Source organism: Bombina bombina, chromosome 4 (genome assembly GCF_027579735.1).
Source record: "Bombina bombina isolate aBomBom1 chromosome 4, aBomBom1.pri, whole genome shotgun sequence".
Classification (NCBI taxonomy): domain Eukaryota; kingdom Metazoa; phylum Chordata; class Amphibia; order Anura; family Bombinatoridae; genus Bombina; species Bombina bombina.
This window is the reverse complement of record NC_069502.1, coordinates 852,025,114-852,044,076: the sequence shown is the minus strand read 5'-3', so window position 1 is coordinate 852,044,076 and position 18,963 is coordinate 852,025,114. Positions and strand designations below refer to the sequence as shown.

The 18,963-nt window shown below is 39.0% G+C and overlaps 1 pseudogene; it reads left to right on the top strand.

Annotated features, from left to right (window-relative positions):
• Positions 1 to 543: 543 nt before the first annotated feature.
• On the top strand, positions 544 to 2,289 carry LOC128657986 (zinc finger MYM-type protein 1-like; annotated as a pseudogene).
• The last annotated feature ends 16,674 nt before the right edge of the window (positions 2,290 to 18,963 follow it).

Here is an 18,963-nt window from a genome sequence, read left to right as displayed (position 1 = left end):
ATTTGGACTTCTCAAGACTATCCTGAAGCCTTGAGAGCCACCTTGATTCACCTTGGGCTTGGTGCACAAAGCAGTTGACATTTAAAAAGATTGTAGAACATCAATGAAAAAGCCATTTTGTTTGCTTAAATAGAATATATTTGATTATTATTGCAGGAATATTCTATCATGCCACATGGAGTGCATAAATCAAAGAGGCCAAGTGGATGCCAGCAAAGAAAAGCAAAAGAGGCAAGAACTAAATCAATCAAAACACTTGCTGGATCCATGCTTCGGTATGTCAAAATACCAGATGATGGCCAGGGTTCATCTAAAGACACTGCTTGTCAGTCTCCGATTGATATAGCTGATTCTTTGGATGCTATTCCTAGCATGCATTCTGCAGAAGAACAAGAAGTGGAAATGGCAGAATCTGAAGTAGAAGAGCAAGGAGTGGAAATGGCAGAATCTGAAGCAGAAGAGAGTGCTGAAAGTGACTCTAGCCATAGCCATGATACTGTAAAAGAGATGATTGTCATTAAGGAGAAAGATTTGCAAATTTGATGTGATGTTTCTTTCTGGGAGATACCAGTTCCAGACCATTTTCGGGTTGAAATCATCAAAAAGGGAAGTGCTTCTTTTCAGAATAAAGATGGTCCTTTCAGTGTTGTGAAAAGGCAAGATGCAAAAGCTGAAGCAAAGGGAGCTGTGCACCAACTTTCAAAATAGTGGTTTTACAAGATGATGCCTAATGGCGAGAAAATTCTGCGGTCTTGGATGGTTTACTCACCTGTCAGTGAGAATGTATACTTTTTTTGCTGCCGACTGTTTGCCATTAGTGCTACAGATACCATATCCAAATTTGTGACTGGGTTTCAGAAGTGGTGGAAACTGAGCCCAAAAGTACATAACCACGAGACATCTGAAGATCACCTACGTTGCCTTGAAAATTAGAAAACTTTGGCAGCAGGACTAAGAATGCACAAAACCATTGATGCCGAAAATATTGCCTTGATGGAAATTGAGAAGAAAAAGTGGAGGGACATCTTGCACAGATTGCTTGACATCACATTGTTTCTTGCCAAGCAGAATCTGGCATTCCGTGGCCACAAGGAAGATGAATCTTCATTCAATAAAGGGAACTTTCTTGAGATGGTTGAGATGCCTTCAAAATATGATTCAGTACTGAAAGAGCACCTGATTAGATTAAAGCGGAGCACATGTAAACTTAAAGTATCAGTTTCATATCTTGCACCAAAAACTCAGAATGAGTTTATAAGTGTCCTGGGAAATCATGTGAAGGAGAAGCTTGTCATGGAGATAAAGTCTGCAAAGTACTTTGGGATCATGTTTGACAGCACACCTGACATATCCCATACTGACCAGATGTCAGAAGTGATCAGATATGTAAAAATCAACAATAGGAAAGTTGAAGTAAAAGAAGTATTTCTAGGATTTTTCCCTTTAAAGGGGAAAAAAGCTGCTGACCTCAGTTCTGACATTCTCAAAAAAATGGAAAGTGATGGATTGGACATAATGATGTGCCGCGCTCAGGACTATGATAATGCTGTCACTATGGCTGGAAAACATGGAGGTGTACAGTCAATTCTTAAGGAAAAGAACAAAAAAGCTATTTTTAATGGATGTGTGGACCATTCACTTAACTTGTGCGGGCAGCACTCTTTTGCTGAAAATGCATCATGTGTGACATTTTTTGGAACTCTTCAGACAATGTTTTCTTTCTTTTCTGCTTCCACCCATCGATGGGATGTATTAATTGACCATACTGGAATGTCAGTGAAAAGGCTATCAACAACACGCTGGAGTGCTCATCATGCTGCAGTTAAGCCAGTAAAAGAAAAATTTGATAAGTTTGTAGAGGCGATTGGAGCTCTTTGTGATCCAGATGAAAATTTGGAGACAAGAGGAGCAGCACAAGTTCTTTTGAATGCTCTCTGTAATTTTAATTTTCTGTGCTACCTATACTTCTGGTCTGATGTACTTCAGGAAGTTAATGATGCACAGCAGTACCTGCAGACTAAGGGCTTAAGTCTCGACAAAGTGGTGACAAAGCTAGAGATGCTAAGACTTTTTCTGTACGAGGAACGTATTCGCCTAGTGGAACATGCAATTGAACAGGCTCTTTTAAAATCTGAGGAATATGGAATTGCAGTAGAGAGAAGAGCCAGGTTCAAGAAGAGGATACCAGGGGAGCAGGCAAGAGATGCTGGACTCAGTCTGCAAGAAGAAAATAAGAGGGGGATGATTGAGTGCATTGATCGCTTTCATTCTGAACTCCAAAACAGATGAAGAGCCATCATGGTCTCATATCTGCTACTGAAGAAGAATTAAAGGTGTCCATTCCAAAACTGTCCAATTTCTATGATGAGGTATCTGAGAGTGAGCTTTTCCTTGAAATACCAAGGCTGAAAAGGCACCTGAAAGCAGCACAGATTGATCTGGAAGAAGTCAAAGACTGGGCAACATTAGAAGTTTTGACATTCATAGCTAAATGGGACTTCATAGAATCTCTTCCAACCCTGTCACTGAGCCTAAAATTATTTCTGACAATCTGTGTGTCTGTGGCTTCATGTGAGAGGATCTTTTCAAAGCTTAAACTTATTAAGAATTATCTGCGATCTACAATGGGACAGTCAAGGCTTTCTGATCTTTCAATATTATCCATTGAAAGTGAGTTAGCGAAAGACATTGATTTCCATGAAGTGATTAACAATTTCGCAGTTTTGAAGGCCAGGAAAGCAAAGTTCTGGTTTAGTTGAGATGTTCACTAAATACTTGTGTATTTGTTCCTGTTTTATTTATTTTATTTTATTTATTTCAAAAAAGTTTAATGTTACACATGGGAGTGTATTTGTTCCTGTTTTATTTTTGTGTTATTTAATTTATTTCAGTTAAGTTTAATGTTACACATGGGAGTGTATTTGTTCCGGTTTTATTTTATGTTATTTAATTTATTTCAGTAAAGTTTACATTTTCAAAAAACATTTATCTTTCAAATTTATTTTTTTCATGTATTATTTGAAGGTGTATGTCACTACTATTGCTATTACATTCAGTGTTATATGGGAGTTACGATTTATGAGTAACATTAGAAAAACAAACAAACATTAAGTGTGGGGTAGGGGGGTGACACCATGAGATACGGCACTGGGTGACACCAACCCTAGTGATGCCACTGTGGGTAATAAAGGGATTATCTATCTTTTAAAACAATAAATATTCTGTCCCTTTAAACGCTCCTAGACTATGCATGTGACCTGTCTCTTCTGCTTTTCACTGAAGTGTCTAGCGGAGCAGCGCCATTATTTAGCCGACTTTCAGACTAAGGAGAGTCTAGGCTTGGCGATGTGGCTCTCTGCATCGTATGTTCACCTCAGATGAGGTGCAGAGGCTCTGTGATTTATTGGCCTTAGGGAGCGATAACTCAAGGGTTTATCCTGATTGCCAAAAAAGCTGAGGTGCATTAACTAGAAAATTACTTAGTCTCTGCATTCTAACGATTGAAATACATGCCCTATATGTACTTGTATTTCTTTCATGTAATTGGCAAGAGTCCATGAGCTAGTGATGTATGGGATATACATTCCTACCAGGAGGGGCAAAGTTTCCCATACCTCAAAATGCCTATAAATACACCCCCCACCACACCCATAATTCAGTTTTACAAACTTTGCCTCCTATGGAGGTGGTGAAGTAAGTTTGTGCTAGATTTCTACGTTGATATGCGCTTCTCAGCATGCTGAAGCCCGGTTCCTCTCAGAGTGCAGTGAATGACAGAGGGGTGTGAAGGGAGTATTACCTATTGAATACAATGGTCATCCTAACAGGGATCTATTTCATAGGTCCTCTGTTATCGGTCATAGAGATAAATCTCCTACCTCCCTTTTCAGATCGACGATATACTCTTATATACCATTACCTCTACTGATTCTCGTTTCAGTACTGGGTTGGCTATCTACTTTATGTAGATGAGTGTCTTTTGGTAAGTATGTTTTCTTTTATTTAAGACACTCTCAGCTATGGTTTGGCACTTTATATGTAAAGTTCTAAATATATGTTTTGTACTTATATTTGCCATGATTCAGGTTAATCAGTATATTTCCTTCTTACAGACTGTCAGTTTCATTTTGGGAAATGCATATATATAATTAAAAAAAAAAATCTTACCTAAAAATTTTTCAAATTGACTCTCTTTTCTAAATTGCGGGCTGCTAGGCTCGCGGGAGCGCAAAATGCTATAATTTATTGCATCATTTTTGGAGCAAGACATTTTTGGCGCGAGAATTACGTTTGTTGATGTAATTTCGTCATTTCCGGCGTCTTAGTTGGCGCCGATAGTTTTCACATAGTTGCGTCATCTATGTCGCTCGTGTTTGTTGCAGATGTTCTTGGCGCCAAAAAATATTTTGTCAGTTGTGGGCGTCATACTTGGCGCCAGATTTTTGACATTATTTAAGTTCTTATTTCATTTTGCTTCTGGTTTCCAGAGGCTTATTTTGTTTGCATTTTTTCCCATTCCTGAAACTGTGATATAAGGAAATTGATAATTTTGCTTTATATTTTGTTTTTTCTATTATATATTGCAAGATGTCTCAATCTGACCCTGTCTCAGAATCTACTACTGGAATCCTGCTGCCTGATGTCGGTTCTACCAAAGCTAAGTGCATTTGTTGTAAACTTGTGGTAACTGTTCCTCCGGCTGTAGTTTGTGTTAGTTGTCATGATAAACTTTCAAACGCAGACAATATTTCCATTAGTAGTAATCCATTACCTGTTGTTGTTCCTTCAACATCTAATGTTCAGGATATTCCTGTCAAATTGAGAGAATTTGTTTCTAATTCTATTCAGAAGGCTCTGTCTGTTATACCACCTTCTAATAATCGTAAAAGGTCTTTTAAAACTTCTCGTAAATTCGATGAATTTTTAAATGACCGACAGCATTCTGATTTATCTATCTCTGATGAGGATCTATCTGGTTCAGAAGATTCTGCCTTAGATATTGACACTGACAAATCTTCATACTTAAAAATGGAGTATAATCGTTCCTTATTAAAGGAGGTGTTGATTGCATTAGATATGGAGGAGACTAGTCCTCTTGATATTAAAACCAGTAAACGTTTAAATTCGGTTTTTAAACCTCATGTAGTTATTCCAGAGGTTTTTCCAGTTCCTGATGCTATTTCAGATGTAATTTCTAGGGAATGGAATAGACTGGGTACTTCATTTACTCCTTCATCAAGGTTTAAGAAACTGTATCCTTTGCCGACTGATAGATTGGAGTTTTGGGAAAAGATCCCCAAAGTACTATTTCTACGGCAGATAGTACTTCTTTTAAAGATCCTTTAGATAGGAAGCTTGAATCTTATCTAAGGAAGGCTTATTTATGTTCAGGTCATCTTCTTAGGCCTGCTATTTCTTTGGCTGATGTTGCTGCTGCTTCAACTTTTTGGTTGGAGACTTTAGCGCAACAAGTACCAGAGCATAATGTGTATAGCATTGTTAAGCTAATTCAACATACTAATAATTTCATTTGTGATGCCATTTTTTATATCATTAGAATTGATGTCAGATATATGTCTTTAGCTATTTTAGCTAGAAGAGCTTTATGGCTTAAATCCTGGAATGCTGATATGACTTCTAAATCAACGTTGTTATCTCTTTCTTTCCAAGGTAATAAATTATTTGGTTCTCAGTTGGATTCTATTATTTCAACTGTCACTGGGGGGAAGGGAGCTTTTTTGCCTCAGGATAAAAAATCTAAGGGTAAATTTAGGGCTGCTAACCGTTTTTTGTTCCTTTCGTCAGAATAAGGAACAGAAACCTGACCCTTCCCCTAAAGGAACGGTTTCCAATTGGAAGCCTTCTCCAGTCTGGAATAAATCCAAGCCATTTAAAAAATCAAAATCAGCCCCCAAGTCCGCATGAAGGTGCGGCCCTCATTCCAGTGCAGCTGGTAGGGGGCAGACTAAGATTTTACAAGGATGTTTGGATCAATTTAATCCAAAATCATTGGATTCAGAACATTGTTTCTCAAGGGTACAGAATAGGTTTCAAAGTAAGACCGCCTGTGAGAAGTTTCTTTTTCTCACGCATTCCAGTAAACCCAGTAAAGGCTCAGGCTTTCCTGAAGTGTGTTTCAGACCTGGAGTTATCTGGAGTAATTGTGCCAGTTCCTCTTCAGGAATGGGGTCTGGGGTTTTATTCAAATCTGTTCATTGTTCCAAAGAAGGAGAATTCTTTCAGACCAGTTCTGGATCTAAAAATTTTGAATCGTTATGTAAGAATACCAACATTAAAGATGGTGACTATAAGGACTATTCTGCCTTTTGTTCAGCAAGGGCATTATATGTCCACAATAGACTTACAGGATGCATATCTTCATATTCCAATTCATCCAGATCACTATCAGTTTCTGAGATTCTCTTTTCTAGACAAGCATTACCAATTTGTTGCTCTTCCTTTTGGCCTAGCAACAGCTCCAAGGATCTTTTCAAAGGTTCTCGGTGTCCTACTCTCTGTAATCAGAGAGCGGGGTATTGCGGTGTTTCCTTATTTGGACGATATCTTGGTACTTGCTCAGTCTTTACATTCTGCAGAATCTCACACAAATCAACTAGTGTTGTTTCTTCAAAGGCATGGTTGGAGGATCAATTTACCAAAAAGTTCCTTGATTCCTCAGACAAGGGTAACCTTTTTAGGATTCCAAATAGATTCAGTATCCATGACTTTGTCTCTAACAGACAAAAGACGTCTGAAATTGGTTTCAGCTTATCGGAACCTTCAGTTTTGATCATTCCCTTCAGTAGCTATGTGCATGGAGGTTTTAGGTCTCATGACTGCAGCATCGGACGCGATCCCCTTTGCTCGTTTTCACATGAGACCTCTTCAGCTTTGTATGCTGAGCCAATGGTGCAGGGATTATACAAAGATATCACAATTAATATCCTTAAATCCCAATATTCGACTATCTCTGACTTGGTGGTTAGATCACCATCGTTTAGTTCAAGGGGCCTCTTTTGTTCGTCCAACCTGGACTGTGATCACAACAGATGCAGGTCTTTCAGGTTGGGGAGCTGTCTGTGGATCTCTGACAGCGCAGGGGGTTTGGAAATCTCAAGAGGCGAGATTACCAATCAATATTTTGGAACTCCGTGCGATTCTCAGAGCTCTTCAGTTTTGGCCTCTTCTGAAGAGAGAACCGTTTATTTGTTTTCAGACAGACAATGTCACAACCGTGGCATATGTAAATCATCAAGGTGGGACTCACAGTCCTCAAGCTATGAAAGAAGTATCTCGGATACTTGCATGGGTGGAATCCAGCTCCTGTCTAATCTCTGCAGTCCATATCCCAGGTATAGACAATTGGGAAGCGGATTATCTCAGTCGCCAGACTTTACATCCGAGAGAGTGGTCTCTTCACCCAGATGTGTTTTTTCAGATTGTTCAGATGTGGGGGCTTCCAGAAATAGATCTGATGGCTTCTCATCTAAACAGGAAACTTCCCAGGTATCTGTCCAGGTCCAGGGATCCTCAGGCGGAAGCAGTGGATGCGTTGTCACTTCCTTGGAGTTATCAACCTGCTTATATCTTTCCGCCTGTAGTTCTTCTTCCAAGAGTGATTTTCAAAATCATAATGGAGCGTTCATTTGTACTGCTGGTGGCTGCAGCATGGCCACACAGGTTTTGGTTAAGGCCAGACCTTCTATCTCAAGGCCCATTTTTCCATCAGGATCTCAAATCATTAAATTTGAAGGTATGGAGATTGAACGCTTATTGCTTAGTCATAGAGGTTTCTCTGACTCAATGATTAATACTATGTTGCAGGCTTGCAAATCTGTGTATAGAAAGATTTATTACTGAGTTTGGAAGACTTACATTTCATGGTGTTCTCATAAATTCTCTTGGCATTCTTTTAGAATTCCTAGAATTTTACAGTTTCTTCAGGATGGTTTGGATAAGGATTTGTCTGCAAGTTCCTTGAAAGGACAAATCTCTGCTCTTTCTGTTCTGTTCCACAGAAAGATTGCTAATCTTCCTGATATTCATTGTTTTGTACAGGCTTTGGTTCGTATCAAGCCTGTCATTAAGTCAATCTCTCCCCCTTGGAGTCTTAATTTGGTTTTGAGGGCTTTACAGGCTCCTCCGTTTGAGCCTATGCATTCTCTGGACATTAAATTACTTTCTTGGAAAGTATTGTTCCTTTTGGCCATCTCTTCTGCTAGAAGAGTTTCTGAATTATCTGCTCTTTCTTGTGAGTCTCCTTTTCTGATTTTTCATCAGGATAAGGCGGTTTTGCGGACTTCATTTAAATTTTTACCTAAAGTTGTGAATTCCAACAACATTAGTAGATAAATTGTTGTCCCTTCATTGTGTCCTAATCCTAAGAATTCTCTGGAGAGATCTTTACATTCTTTGGATGTGGTAAGAGCTTTGAAATATTATGTTGAAGCTACTAAAGATTTCAGAAAGACTTCTAGTCTATTTGTTATCTTTTCTGGTTCTAGGAAAGGTCAGAAGGTGTCTGCTATTTCTTTGGCATCTTGGTTAAAGCTTTTGATTCATCATGCTTATTTGGAGTCGGGTAAATACTGGCCTCAGAGGATTACGGCTCATTCTACTAGGTCAGTTTCTACTTCCTGGGCTTTTAAGAATTAAGCTTCTGTTGATCGGATTTGCAAAGCAGCAACTTGGTCTTCTTTGCATAATTTTACTAAATTCTACCATTTTGATGTTTTCTCTTCTTCAGAAGCAGTTTTTGGTAGAAAAGTACTTCAGGCAGCTGTTTCAGTTTGATTCTTCTGCTTATAATTTCAGTTTTTTTCATTATAAAGATTAAAACTTTTGATTTGGGTTGTGGATTAATTTTTCAGCGGAATTGGCTGTCTTTATTTTTATCCCTCCCTCTCTAGTGACTCTTGTGTGGAGTTCCACATCTTGGGTATTTGCTATCCCATACGTCACTAGCTCATGGACTCTTGCCAATTACATGAAAGAAAACATAATTTATGTAAGAATTTACCTGATAAATTCATTTCTTTCATATTGGCAAGAGTCCATGAGGCCCACCCTTGTTATGGTGGTTATGATTTTTTTGTATAAAGCACAATTATTCCAATTCCTTGTTGATGCTTTCACTCCTTTCTTATCACTCCACTTCTTGGCTATTCATTAAACTGAATTGTGGGTGTGGTGGGGGTGTATTTATAGGCATTTTAAGGTTTGGGAAACTTTGCCCCTCCTGGTAGGAATATATATCCCATACGTCACTAGCTCATGGACTCTTGCCAATATGAAAGAAATGAATTTATCAGGTAAATTCTTACATAAATTATGTTTTTTTTTATAAATAACTGGTCTATGTCAAAAGCAAGGGTTTTATTCTCTTAAAGAGACAGTTATGCCAAAAGAGATTATCGTTTTTTGGGGTTGAAATAAAATTAATAAATTTCATTTCTGTACTTGTGCTTGTCAGTGAAAGTGGATGCACTATTTATGTACATATTACACCCTTAAGTTAAGGGTTATTAATAAATATATTTTTTATCATTAGTTATTTTGGGTTTATTTTCCTAGGAACAAATGATTATTGGACTTTGAGGAACTATTTGTTTTTCTAAGCACACCTGTCCCTCATATTAGCATAAATATTTACAAATCTTCTTTGTTGGAGCCTCTCGTCTATAAGGACTATTTTAGACAAGTTACAATGTCTATGTTTTTCTGTGCTGCATGTTTAGCTATAGCTATTGCATGTACACATAGGTTGTTGCCCTCTGAGCCTTATGTCTCCCAGGATGATGCTGTTCAGGCTATGCCACAGTTTTCTTAACGTCCCAAGCCTATATGGTGTCGCATGCAGTGCCCTGCAGTTCTTCTCAATCTCCTGGAGGAGTGTATTTGCCTGCAGGTTTTGCAGCTCAGGTATCCTCTGTGGTATCTGTGACTTTATCTACCTTTCCTATTCTTAAGGGGAAAACGCAAGAGGACATTTAAAAGATTCAGATAGTAAGGTTTCTGCTCCTCATTCTGCTACACAGGTTGCTTTCTCTCTCTCTCTGTCAGGTGAGGAGAATTTGCCGGTAGCTTCTGTGGGTAAAATTTCAGATTCATACAGTATAATTCCTTCATCTAACGCTGAAGTGGTCTCCTTCAGATGTATGCTTGCACACCTTGGTTTTGGCTACTTGGACGACATTGATACACCTGTCGTTGTCAACCTTTGAAAGTTTGTGAACTTTATAATTTCTATGATGCTCCTTCCTATGAGGAAGTGTTTCTAGACGTGCCTTGGATTTTTCACAGGAATAGGAGAAGCTAGGGATACCTTCTTCCTGTCTCCCGTCCTTTAAAGCATTTTCCTGTCGCTGACTCCATTAAAATGCACGGTGCCCTAAGTAGAAGGGAGCTTTTCTACTATAGCTCAGAGAACTTTGATCCCTATGGAGGGTAGCTGCTCCTTTACGGATCCATGGTTAAGAAGCTGGAGGTTTAATTGTTCATTTAGAGCAATGCCTTGTCTTATTAGACTTGCTGGGCATTGTGGCTGAAAACTTGGTCAGCTGAGAAGCCTACCTGTGGCTTTGCAGTACAGCCTAGACTTTTTAGTTCTGCAGTTGCAGGTTCAATATTTCATGTTTCCTCCAAATCCATGCTTCTGGCATTTCCTTTCAAGGATGAGACCTTGTTTGGACTTGGTCTGGCAGAATTATTCTCTGACTTTTCGCGTCAAGAGAGTAAAACTAAAGGAAAGTTTTGCTTTTCCTCTTTCTGAAGGATTAGTCTTGTCTTTTGGAGTCCAATCTAAGATTTTCTCCCAGGGGCAGATTTCTCATTCTAGAGTATCTGCAATACAGGTATAATGGGAGACATTCCTTGAACTGGGTTCAGTACCTTCCTCTCTGGGGGTGTTTACCTCAAGTTTCTCAGGTTCTGACCTTCAACATAGTATCCATTATCCTTTGGTTCAAGAGGGCCTGTTCAAAAGGAATATAGACCTGAAGGATGTGTATTTATTGTTTGCATGATTCGGATCTTCTCAAGTTTCTGAGTTTTGTCATCCTAGAAAGGTTTTAGGTCTTGGGGTATTACAAGGGTGATTTTCTGGACAATATATAGTTCAGGTGTCATTCTTCCTTCGAGCAAACTCTCTTTCAAGAAATCTTGTCCAATCTATTTTCCCATGGATGGGAAGTGAATCTGGAGAAGTGTTCCCTTGTTCTATCTTCAAGGGTGATTTATTTGGGGACCTTAATAGAGTCTCTATCTAGGAGAAGATTTCTAACAGAGGTCAGATAATCCAAGATTTATTCCTTTTTCTCTCTCTACAGTCTACTGTCCGGCCAACAGCAAGCTCTAGTGGTCCGGTAGATAGCTTAGCCATCTTTCAACCAGAAGGTTGGGAGTTTGGCTCTAGCTGCAGTTAATTTTTACCTTCACTTTTCAGTGACTCAATGTATGGAGGGAATTGGTCTGATGGTTCCATGGACATCATTCCCTTTGCTGTTTTAAATAAAATGGAGAACATTTGGCTCTGTCTCAGAGGACATATCTAGATCAGTCGACATGAGACTCTCTCCCACAGTGGTTTTTCAGGAGTATCTGTCTCAGGGCGCGTGCTTCTGGAGACATTCCTGGGTGATGTGACCACAGACGCCAACCTGCTGGGTTGGGAAGTAGTCTGGGACTTGTTTAAGGCTCAGGGATTATGGACTCAGAAGTGTCTGCTCTCCTCTTTAACATCTTGGAGTTGAGAGCGATTTACAATGCTCTGATAGTTTGGCCTCAGTCGTCCTTAGCTTGGTTCCAGTTGGACAATATCACCTCAATGGCTTACATCAACCACCAGGGAGGAACTCGGAGTTCCTTAGCCATGTAGGAGGTGACTTGGATTGTTCAGTGGACGGATGCTCACAATTGCTGTCTGTCATCCATTTTCCAGGGGTGGACAATTGGGAATCGGACTTCTGAACAGACATTTCATCCCAGGCAGTGGGCTCTCTATCCGAAAGGTGTTCTCTAGGTAAACCCTCAAATGGGGGGTTCCGGAGTTGGCTTTTGAGGGCGTTTGGCAGAACGCCAAGCTTCCAAGGTTCGGTTCATGGTAAAGTGATCCGCAGACCGCCCTGATAGATGTTCTGGCGGTTTTCTTGGGATTTCAGTCTTGCATACCTATTTCCTCAGTTTGCTCTCTTTCCATGAGTCATTGCTCGTATCAAACAAGAGAGAGCATATGTGATTCTAATAGCCCCTGCATGACCTTGCAGGATCTGCAGAACTAGTGGATATGTTGTCTCTCCCACCTTGGAGACTGCCTCTGATGAAGGACCTTCTGATCAGGGTCCTTCCTTCATCCAAATCTCGTTTCTCTGAAGGTGAGCTTGAACGCTTAGTTTTGTCTAAGCGTGTTTTTTTCTGAGTCGGTCATTGAGACCATGATTCAGGCTTGCATACCAGTTACTAGAAAGATTTACCATAAGATATGACGCAAATATCTTTATTGGTGTGAATCCAAGGTTTACTCTTGGAGTAGCGTCAGGATTCCTAGGATTTGTCTTTTCTCCAGGAAGGTCTGGAGAAGGGTTTCTCAGTCAGTATCCTGAAGGGTCAGATTTCTGCATTTTTTTTTTTGCTACATATGCGTCTGGCGGACGTGCCAGGTGTGCAATCTTTTTGTCAGGCCCTGGTCAGATTCAGCCCTGTGTTTGAGTCTGTTGCTCCTCCTTGGAGCCTTAACCTTGTTCTTAAAGTTTTGCAGCAGGCTCCGTTTGAGCCATTACATTCCATAGATATTAAAGGGACAGTTTACTCAAAAATGTTCTTTTCTTTAATTTGTTTCCAATGATCCACTTTACATGCTGGAGTGTATTTCTTTTTTCCAAGTATTTCCATTAACCTTATATTGGCATTTGAATTAGTTTATTTAGCCTGTGGCACCTCACCCATCCTAAAAGTTTTTGGCCTCGAGGCCAAGCTGTGTTAACACAGCCAGCAGAAGAAATTACACTCCCAGTGGGTTATAGAAGAGATAAGGTAATAAAATGTTAATTTTCCATTGTTCTCTTCAAGTATTGGTGATTGGTTAATGAACAGATATAAAATAAAGAATCATGTATATGTACACAATGTGATAAAGTAATGAGATCTGTTTATACCTACAAGCTCAGCCAATTTTATTAGGTTGTGGCTTCAAAACACAAAATTAGCTCATTCATATACACAAATAAGCCATAAAAAAACAAATCTCATAAATTTTATACTCTGCAGCTGGTAAAATAAGTAATTGGAAACACATTAAGGGAAAAACTATTTTATACTATACTGTCCCTTTAAGTTGTTATCTTGGACGTTTTTGTTTTATTATTGCTATCAATTCTGCTCGGAGAGTATCGTAACTCTCAGCTTTGCAGTTTGATTTGCCTTATCTTATCTTTCATGCCGATAAGGCGGTTCCTTTTCTATGGCCTAGTCTTTCTTCTCATAAAGAACGTTGCACAACTTGGATGTTGTGCATGCTTTAGAAAATTTCAGGCGACACTAGGATTTTCGCCAGTCTTCTGCCCTGTTTGTTTGTTTCTCTGGGAAACCTAAAGATCAGAGAGCTACTGCTACTTCTCTTTCTCTCTGGTTGAGAAGTATAATTTGTTTTGCTTATGAGACTGCTGGACAGCAGCCTCCTGAGGGAATTACAGCTCATTCCACTAGGGCTGTCTCCTTTTCTTGGGCTTTCAAGTATGAAGCATCTGTGGAACAGATTTGCAAGGCTGCAACCTGGTTCTCTACACATTTTGCAAATTTGATAGTTTTGCCTCAGATGAGGCTTCTTTTGGGAGAAAGGTTTTTCAAGCGGTGGAGTCTTCTATTTAGGTCTGCCTGTCTTGTCCCTCCCTATTCACAGGGGCGGACTGACAAGTCGGGCAAATCGGCCCTGGCCCGAGGGCCCGGCTTCTTAAAGGGGCCCCATGCATCATACTAATTAATATATTATAAAAAAAATTGCCTTAAATTATTTTTTTATTTTTTTGCAGAGGGGGGTGGGGGCTGGGGGGCCCGGTGCGGTGTTGGAGGAGACGTGACTCATGTGAATGAAGTCAAGGAAATTAGCTCAAGCAGGAGCCAGTTAGCCTAGAAGGTAACTTGACAAGTAGGATTTTAGGAAAGAAAAGACTGGACTGGAGCGTGGAGCCGGTGTAACAAGTAATTGGCAGCCTGCCCTGCAATATGTGGACTGGCCGGTGTGTATAAATCCGGAATCCGGTCCACATATTAATGATCAGCTGCCCTGGCTCTGTCTGGCTCCTCAGCTCCGTCTCCACACTCCATGGGTGCACAATTTCAACTGTGCATTAGAGGCTTGGGCGGCAGCTGCAACAGACAGACAGTGGCCACACGTGATTTTCAGTGAAGGAGCCGAGCTGCTGTCTGAGGAGGACTGAGTCAGGGGGGCCAAGGCGACATTGCAACAACGACGACTGAGGTAAGTGATAGTGAAGGAGCCGGCTGCTGTTGGAGGGGGGCCAGGGCCAGATCACGTTGTCAAGAGGAAAGTGGTAATGAACCAGCAATAATCATGTGTACTATTATAATGGCAGGACTCAGGAGGAGGTGATAGATCATAGATGTTGGAGGTTAAATATAAGGACAAGGTGATAGAGTGAGTCATTATAAGAACAGGTTAGTGATATATGGGGCATTAAAATTATTGGGGTAATGGCGGCCATTATAATGTTATTATGTATCTGGATAATACAAGGAGGTGGTCAGAGAGCACAAATGGTAGTATTATACGCTGATGTATGGGCAATACAGATGGTGACAAAGGGGTCTTATAAAGTTATAGAGGGGTAATATAAGGGCAGAGGGTAATGGAGGTTCTTATAAAGTCATGGGTAATATAAGGGAAGAGCGTGAAAGAGGGATATTAGGTTATAGTTGGTTAATATAAGGACAAAGTGTAATTATAATGTAGGGGTATTATAAAGTTTTATATATATATATATATATATATATATAAAATTATCTGTATATAAGGTACTGGGGAGGGGCTGTGTGTGTGAGATAGAGGGAACCTCTCTATAATATATATCTGTATATAGGTACTGGGGATAGGGTTACCACCTCAGCCATGTTTTCCTGGACATTTATAAGTTACACATGCTGCAGGGTGTGCAGGGAGGAACATGTATTGTGTTTTTGGACAGCACTATTCATATTCCACCCTGCAACATGTGTAACTTATAAGTGTTCTGTATTTTAAGGGACGGGTGGCAACCCTAACTGGGGAGGGGCTGTGTGTGTGAGATAGAGGGAACCTCTCTATAATATTATATATCTGTATATAAGGTACTGGGGAGGGGGCTGTGTGTGTGTGAGACAAAAGGAACCTCTAATATTATAAATCTGTATATAATGTACTGAGGAGGAGTATGTGTGTGAGACAGAGGGAACCTCTCTATAATATTATATATCTGTATATAAGGTACAGGAGGGGGGCGGTGTGTGAGGCATAGGGAATCTCTTTATAATATTATATTTCTGTATATAAGGTACTGGGGAGGGGGCTGTGTGTGTGAGAGATATTGGAAACCTCTCTATAATATTATATATCTGTATATAAGGTACTGGGGAGGGGGCTGTGTGTGAGACAGAGGGAACCTCTCTATAATATTATATATCTGTATATAAGGTACTGGGGAGGGTGCTGTGTGTGTGAGACAAAGGGAACCTCTATAATATTATATATATGTATATAAGGTACAGGAGGGGGCTGTGTGTGAGGCATAGGGAATCTCTTTATAATATATTTCTGTATATAAGGTACTGGGGAGGGTGCTGTGTGTGTGAGACAAAGGAAACCTTTATAATATCTGTATATAAGGTACTGGGGAGGGTGCTGTGTGTGTGAGACAAAGGGAACCTCTATAATATTATATATCTGTATATAAGGTACTGGGGAGGGGACTGTGTGTGAGACAGAGGGAACCTCTCTATAATATTATATATCTGTATATAAGGTACTGGGGAGGGTGCTGTGTGTGTGAGATAAAGGTAACCTCTATAATATTATATATCTGTATATAAGGTACAGGAGGGGGGCTGTGTGTGAGGCATAGGGAATCTCTTTATAATATTATATTTCTGTATATAAGGTACTGTGGAGGGTGCTGTGTGTGTGAGACAAAGGGAACCTCTATAATATTATATATCTGTATATAAGGTACTGGGCAGGGGGCTGTGTGTGATAGAAAGGGAACCTCTATAATATTATAGATCTGTATATAAGGTACTGGGGAGGGGCTGTGTGTGAGGCATAGGGAACCTCTACATTGTGTTAAATTTGTATACATTAGGTTTTGGTGGACGTTTACCTCTCTATAGTACTGTATAGCTCTACATGAGATGCTGTAGGAGGGGAGCAGCAATGTCCTACTGGGAGCTAGCTGAACATGTTGGGTGAGCCAATAACAAGAGGCATATATGTGCATCCACCAATCTTCAGCTAAATCCAAGTAGTCCATTGCTGCTCATGAACCTACCCAGGTATGCTTTTCAACAAATGATAAGAAGTAAATTAAGCAACTTAGATAATAGAAGTAAATTGTAATGAATGTGTTTAAAATTGTATGTAAAATCTTAATCATTAAAGGGACAGTAAAGTCATAATTAGACATGCATGATTTAGACAGAGCATAACATTTTAAACAACTTTCCAAATTACTTCTATTATTTAATTTGCTTCCTTCTATTGTTTTAATTTGCTGAAAGGTTTAGGTAAGCTCAGGAGCCGCAAAGAACCTAGGTTCTAGCTGCTGATTGGTAGCTGCCTATATATACCGATTGTCATTGGCTCACCCATGTGTTCAGTTAGAAACCAGTAGTGCATTGCTGCGCCTTCAAAAAATTATATCAAGAGAATGAAGCAAATCTGCAAATAAAAGTAAACTGAAAAGTTGTTTAAAATTGTATGTTCTACCTAAATCATGAAATAATTTTTTGGGGTTTCAGGTGCCTCTAAAGTTTAATTTTGACTTTACGCTCCCTTTAAAATTAATTTCTCTAAACCTGCCCTGGTTTCAGTTAAAATGGAGATAGTTTTATCTTTATTTAGTATAGACGCATACTTATAGGATCATGCATCTCTTATTTAACCCCTTAATGACCACAGCACTTTTCCATTTTTTGTCCGTTTGGGACCAAGGCTATTTTTACATTTCTGCGGTGTTTGTGTTTAGCTGTAATTTTCCTCTTACTCATTTACTGTACCCACACATATTATATACCGTTTTTCTCGCCATTAAATGGACTTTCTAAAAATACCATTATTTTCATCATATCTTATAATTTACTATAAAAAAAATTATAAAATATGAGGAAAAAATGGAAAAAAACACACTTTTTCTAACTTTGACCCCCAAAATCTGTTACACATCTACAACCACCAAAAAACACCCATGCTAAATAGTTTCTAAATTTTGTCCTCAGTTTAGAAATACCCAATGTTTACATCTTCTTTGCTTTTTTTGTAAGTTATAGGGCCATAAATACAAGTAGCACTTTGCTATTTCCAAACCATTATTTTTCAAAATTAGCGCTAGTTACATTAGAACACTAATATCTTTCAGGAATCTCTGAATATCCATTGACATGTATATATTTTTTTTAGTAGACATCCCAAAGTATTGATCTAGGCCCATTTTGGTATATTTCATGCCACTATTTCACCGCCAAATGCGATTAAATACAAAAAATTGTTCACTTTTTCACTAATTTTTTCACAAACTTTTGGTTTCTCACTGAAATTATTTACAAACAGCTTGTGCAATTATGGCTTAAATTATTGTAAATTATTCTCTGGGATCCCCTTTGTTCAGAAATAGCAGACATATATGGCTTTGGCGTTGCTTTTTGGTAATTAGAAGGCTGCTAAATGCCACTGCGCACTACAGGTGTATTATGCCCAGCAGTGAAGGGGTTAATTAGGGAGCATGTAGGGAGCTTTTAGGGGTAATTTTAGCTTTAGTGTAGTGTAGTAGACAACCCAAAGTATTGATCTAGGCCAATTTTGGTATATGTCATGCCACCATTTCACCGCCAAATGCGATCAAATTAAAAAAAAACGTTACATTTTTCACAATTTTAGGTTTCTCACCGAAATCATTTACAAACAGCTTGTGCAAATATGGCACAAATGGTTGTAAATGCTTCTCTGGGATCCCCTTTATTCAGAAATAGCAGACATATATGGCTTTGGCGTTGCTTTGTGGTAATTAGAAGGCCGCCAAATGCCGCTGCGCATCACACGTGTATTATGGCTAGCAGTGATGGGGTTAATTATGTAGCTTGTAGGGAGCTGAGTTAGACATAAGCCCATTTTTAATGTAACAGAAGTTTGAACAAATAAAAAGTCTTCCCACTCTCAAACAGACATCAGCTTATTTCATCAACTTAGGGACAACAAAAGAACTAAATAAAATATTAGAGGAGAACTCTATAGTTAGAAGGAAGCAAAAATAAAAAGGAAGAAAATCATATAAAGGACACCTAGAAAAGAAAGAGAGAATGAGAAGGAGTGTATGGTATGGAGGTAGCCATGTAAACCTAGGAAGGAGGAGACCTGTGTTCAATCCCAAATAAGAACTACCTATCTTTTCTGAAAAATATTTTTATATATATTTTTTATGTATTAGAACAAATAAAATAAGGAAGCTAATCACAGTAGGCCTAATAAAACATTAGGGTATACAAAACAAAAATAAATCAGATTTAATGAATAAAAGATCATGATAAGTATAAGAGCAACTATAGCTTAGAGGGAACTCTGCATCCTCAGACCGTGGAGACAAGGGTTCAATACCCGGATAGATCATAATTTTTAAGAAACTTTAATTTAGAGATTCAGTTTTATATGCTTCAAAACTAGGTTGACAACTAATATGTTAACATTTTTATCTATTTTATGAGTCTTAT